Below are 5,572 nucleotides of genomic sequence, written 5' to 3' on the forward strand. Positions count from 1 at the left end.
TGTGTGTCTGTGTGAGAGAGAGGGTATGGAGGCCTATCTCCATAATTAGGGCAGACCAGCCACACATGGGTCTCCCCTGACACTTCCCCTCCAAGATCTAAATATTCATGAGACTCTAAACGCTTTCATGAGCTCTGTAATTATGGCCAGAAAATAGACGGAGAGAGACAAAGAGAGAGGGTGGGAGGCAGAGAAGGAAATGCCCTCACACTTTTTTAAAAACACAGGCTGTCCCACAGTATTAGCAGATAATATCAACAGTGTTGCGCAGTTCGGCCATACAAGCCATTATTTTTGTTGCTGCAACATAATTGCAATAAAAGCAAAACTTTGCCTTAGTTGTTTTTGTCTTTGCAATTGCTGCTCTGAGAGTTGCTCAATCTGATACGGAGAGCTCACTTCAAGCGTGAACGATGCTATATGATGTTGAACTGATAATAGGTGGGTGGATATATGGAGCTGAACTGCCACAGCGGCAATTCTCTTCGACAGCTGTGGACAGAAATTGCTTAGACTCAACAGTGCGAGGAGTCAAATCAATAATCAGTTATGGCAGCACTTATTTTTGTGACGACTTAAAAAAAACAAAACACATTCCGTTTACTCCCATTGGGGTTTGAGTATCTGCCAAGCTGGGCGAAACACCATCGAGAGTCGACCTGCGGGTGACTGATCTCATCTGGTTCATCCAGGTACGTTCAGTAAAAAACATCTCCCCACATGATTTAGTGAGTGGTCCACTAAAAAACTACAACACCTTGTCATCATCCAGTCATATGCTACTGACTTGTCTTTCATTCTACATCTGTATTCGTAACAAACTCTCTCAGTATGCTTCAAACAAGTCTGTATGTTGTGTCGAGTACTGTTTCTTTAATGCTTTAAAGTGTAGCATATTTAAAACATGATCATATAATACTGGCGGTATCCATCTTAACATTTATCATTACTGTGCTGTCATATTTTGGCCCCATTTCCCAGCCCTAAGGCTGTGTTACGGTCAAAAATGTGTCATTGGCGGGGTTTCCCACAAATGTCACAGCACTGGGTTTATTCCATTACCTTTAAAGCCTGAGGACAAATCTAATAATACACCTAATATCAGTGTGAATATGATGTGTGGTAAACAGGCCTCAGACTGCTATCTGGTCTATTTTTGGGTTTATAAGTAAATAGTTGGAGAAGTCAGCCAGGATTCCCGTTACAAAAACACTCTGAGACGATACGTGAGAACACTTCAAGGCTTTTAAAGAGAGTCTCTGGCAGGAAATTGTCTTCCCTTTAGTAAAACAAAAATGGATGCAACATCAAACCAGACAGTTGTTGTTCACCAAGAGCATATCAGAGCAGTTAATGCACCCTGTTAGTTTTCATTCCATCGCACTTTCCTCACAATTATCTGAAGTTTTTCGCTCTGGCCGATATGATCACATGCCTGTTTTACATTGCAGGACGAGTCAATTGATTTTTTCCAACTGGAAAAGCCATCGGATAGTCTCATGGAAGCCTTCAAGATTCAGAGCTGATTGACACAGAGAAAAGAGCAAAGAAACATTTCAGTACAGAGGAAAAACACACGCACACACATAAACATGCGGACATTGAATCGCCACGAAATGACAAACGAGCGAGGGCCCAGCACCTCAGACACTGCTGTCATTTATATGCAAATGAGCACACCATCACTCTCTCCACACAGCCCTCTTTACTCAGAAACCAACAAATAGAGCAAACTTCCAATCAGATCAGACAAGATGTCAGACGAGATAATTGGTAACAACAGGAAGTCAAACGATACGTGACAAGACGAGACACGTAGTGGTGAAATGAGCTGAGATGACTGGGTTTTACGAGGAGTGGACATTAGTTGTAAATACGGTTTGTTTGTCACAACACTAATGATTTCACGTTCCCTGTTGTCTCCCCAAGGGCTCCAACCCCACTGCTGGCTTGTCAGGCCGTGTTCCCTGTGAAGAGGACTTTGGTTAACGACTCACTTCTGCAATCCTTCCTCAACAAACTGAGGCATATCACGCAGGATGACAACGAGATGACAAGCAGCATCAACCTCGCCCCAGTGAGCTGATGAGCAATCTAAAACCCAAGGAGATTCACCAGTAAAAATGCCCACAGTGGCCGATTCTTGGGGACATGTGACTTTCCGAATGAACTTCTGCCACTCACTGTATTGACAGGCACCAGGAGGAAATCTGCCTATATTACTGTAAAGTGCACTATTGCTTGAGTCATGCTGTCATTGCAATGGCCTCTGTTAGTCACCAGTGCATCAACGGGCATAAAACACTGCCTACATGCACACAAACACACAGGTGAACACACACAGGTTGTACACTACATTTAGACACTAAGCACCTGTCAAGGGCAGGAGGAACACATCGTCTTCCTGTTTGCCTCTCTCTGCAGCAGTTGATGTCACTGACTTCAGAGTGCAGCAGTGCATGAGAGTGCTGTTTTCCTTGAGTGACGTTTATGTATGTGTACTTAAGTGTGTGTGTGTGTGTGTGTGTGTGTGTGTGTGTTTTTGTAAGCTCAGCAGTCTATCACTGACTTAACAAAGGCTGCTGAATATAAATTAATTCCCACTCCATCTGCCAGTGTAAGATGCATACATTTACATGGTTGTCCGAGGACAGAGAGATATAAATGGCTACACCGACACTGAACTAGACAGATACAGACTGGCAGACACTGACATACATCAATCTATCTATCTAGAGCTGAACCAATTAGTCAATCGACAGAAAATTAGTCCACAGCCATTGTAGCGGCTCAGCGAGGCTATACTTAGGCACAGTGGTGCCGTGAGCTGCATGTTAACATGCTCACAATGACAATATTAACATGCAGATGTTTACCATGTGTACATTTGCTAATATTTAGCATTAAACACAGCAAAAGCATGTGTAATTTGGTACTAATTATAGAGAAAACAAGTCAGTGTTCAATTGGTACATTTCCAATTAATTATTTCCAATTAACTGGTGGCATAACCCAGAGACTCTTTCCATCAGGGCACAGCAGGTCAACTGAACAGAAAGTTACATTTACTAAACACATGGAGCTTTAAGTTTCTAGGGAAGAATGGGTAATGCATTATTATTTACTTGGGTTTATAAGGAGCTATGTTCCAATTTTAATAAATATTACACAATTACACAGTTCTTTACATAAAACTTAGTAGAAATGTATTTGTATTGTATTTACAGACCCAGGTAGAGACTAGATGAAAAGTTTAAGGGTCAGGCTATAATATATATAATATACAATATAATATATATAATATAACTGCTAGTTTCAGCCCTAGTTTGATACATACATAATTTAAAATCATTTTAAAGCACCAATTTACACTTTGCTTATGCTTGCCAAAATGTGACTCTCACCACTAGAGATACAACACTCTGTGATCTATTTTGTGCCTTGATTTAGTCTAATTTGAAGCTTCACAGGTTTAGATCTTTGAGTCTGCTTCCTGACAGAGGCTGCTTCCTGTGGTACTCTGCTGTGGTGCACAACAAGCACAGTGGGGGAAGGCAGGGAAATAAAGTAATTAAAAATAATGATGGCTGATGGAAAGCAGCTCTCACCGACTACAAAATGTTGTCTGTTATGTCACCAAATGGCCTCGTGTGTCACTAAATGATGAGCATGCGGACACACGGGGCACTGACCAGAATGCAGATGAGAAATATGCCCGGCAACTGGCAAGAAATGGACCTAAAATCTAATTACAAATTCTACTCTATGACCAAGATGTTGATTAATTGATGCGCAATAACACTGAGTCAACTCCTGGGCGGCTGCTGCCTTTGTGAACCACCCGAAAAAGTCGCCCATCTCAGCATCGCTGCATTGAAATTAGTACTCTGAAATCACTAGCGGCCCTAAGTACAGGGATTACTCCAACATGCTTCAGACAGAACTTCGACTATCTCGGTTTGAGGATTTTTACCAGTCTATACATAATGCCAGGCAGTATCTGTTCAGTTTAAGTAGCAGTGACAGGGTGTGATAAGACGCAGCAGAGTTAAAAACCCTTATCTGGCCGACAAGCTGAATCCCATCTGCTTCTCTCTCCTCTCACTGACTCATAATGCTGCTTATTAGTCCCTCTGGAGGGTAAATGGGACATGGGGAGATTTTTAAAAAGGGAGGGAAAAAGCAGGAAGTAAAGACAGAGCGGTAGCACATGAGAAAGGAGAAGGAGAGAGCTGAGCAAAGAATGTCCGACAAGAACTAGAGAAGGCTACATTTTGAGGAAAATTCAAGTGTGCTTGCTTATACTGACAACTGCAGGTGTAAACAGGTAAAAACGCTTCAAGTGTAAGGGTAAGAGTCAAAAGTTCAAGTTTAAGTCTTTGTCAGTGTGTGGGTCACTGAAAGCAGCAGAACAAACATTGGAAGTGGGAGTTCTCTTAGCAGAAGAGTGAACAAGTATTTGAACTGCAGTTTAAACAGTAAAAGATAAAAAGAAGCTGAAGTGCTCAGTTGGACTGAACTTAACTGTGCTGAAAGCAAATGAAACTTCAGCAGACGTGCCACAGACAGTTGGGAAGAAGTGCACTGAAACTAGAAGTCCAAGAGCTGAAGAGACGGCACTGTGAGTTAGGAGGGAGATGCATGAAACATTATGTGCGGAGAGCATTAAAAAGTCGCCGGGGAACTCCAGAGGAAGCAGAAGAAGAGTTGGGAAGTGTGGACAGAAGGTGAAAGGCAACAAAAGAGAGCGAGGCGTTGAGCGGAGATGCTGGTGAGCGGTCCGATCTCCCATAGTGACCGGCTGGTCAGATCCAGCAGACAGATGAATGACCCCCTGTCACCATTAAAGTGCCCCATCCCCTCCTCCTCCTCCTCCATTTCTCTATCGCTCCGTCTCTCTCCACCAACCAACCCCCCTCCTTTATCTCGACAGGTCATCCATCAACTGGCAGACTCCATCCACCCACACACACTTTTGAGCCCATTACTTGTTAGTAAACCCAATGAAGTGACGCTGCACCCCTGTTCACCGGCTCCTGTCTCCCCTCCTCTTCTTACACTCTCATCCTTCCCTTGTCCTCTGCTCTTCTTTTACACTCCGGGTTCCTCTCCTCCGCTCCCCGCTCTCCATTTTCCCCATCCATGTCACATTACCCATGTTAACTGAGTAAATGTCAAGGTGTAGCCACAGAGAGAACTGATTATAGAGCCCGTCTAGAGGAAAGGCACTGTCCCTTTACACTAAAGCAACTAATGGTATTAGAGTTACACCTCCTGTGGCACTTCCTTTAAGATATTAGGTTTCTACACACAGCCAATAAACTATGGTAAATTTAAGAAAATTAAAAAAATGAGACTGCTTCATTTTAAAGCCATAAAAGGTTGGAAATCTATACTTATTCTGCTTATTCCACAGACACAGAATGCATGGTTTCCCCATGCCACCTCATTCAATACAGAGACTCAGTCAACCTTTCCATCCCATTATGTAGGATGTAAGGTGAGGTGATGACCAGTATGACCAGTGAGGTAAGGCCTTACCTTGTGAAGTACTGACACACACACACACACA

At 42.9% G+C, this 5,572-nt stretch overlaps 1 protein-coding gene across 1 annotated transcript in view; it reads right to left on the bottom strand.

The window, feature by feature from the left end:
* Positions 1-5,572, bottom strand: part of LOC118335041 (SPRY domain-containing SOCS box protein 4-like) — a 64,895-nt gene that overhangs the window by 58,838 nt on the left and 485 nt on the right. The gene's annotated exons all lie outside the window — the stretch shown is intronic.

The sequence above is a fragment of the Morone saxatilis genome, unplaced genomic scaffold (assembly GCF_004916995.1).
Source record: "Morone saxatilis isolate NCDOM2014 unplaced genomic scaffold, NCSU_SB_2.0 Contig23, whole genome shotgun sequence".
In the NCBI taxonomy this organism is placed as follows: domain Eukaryota; kingdom Metazoa; phylum Chordata; class Actinopteri; family Moronidae; genus Morone; species Morone saxatilis.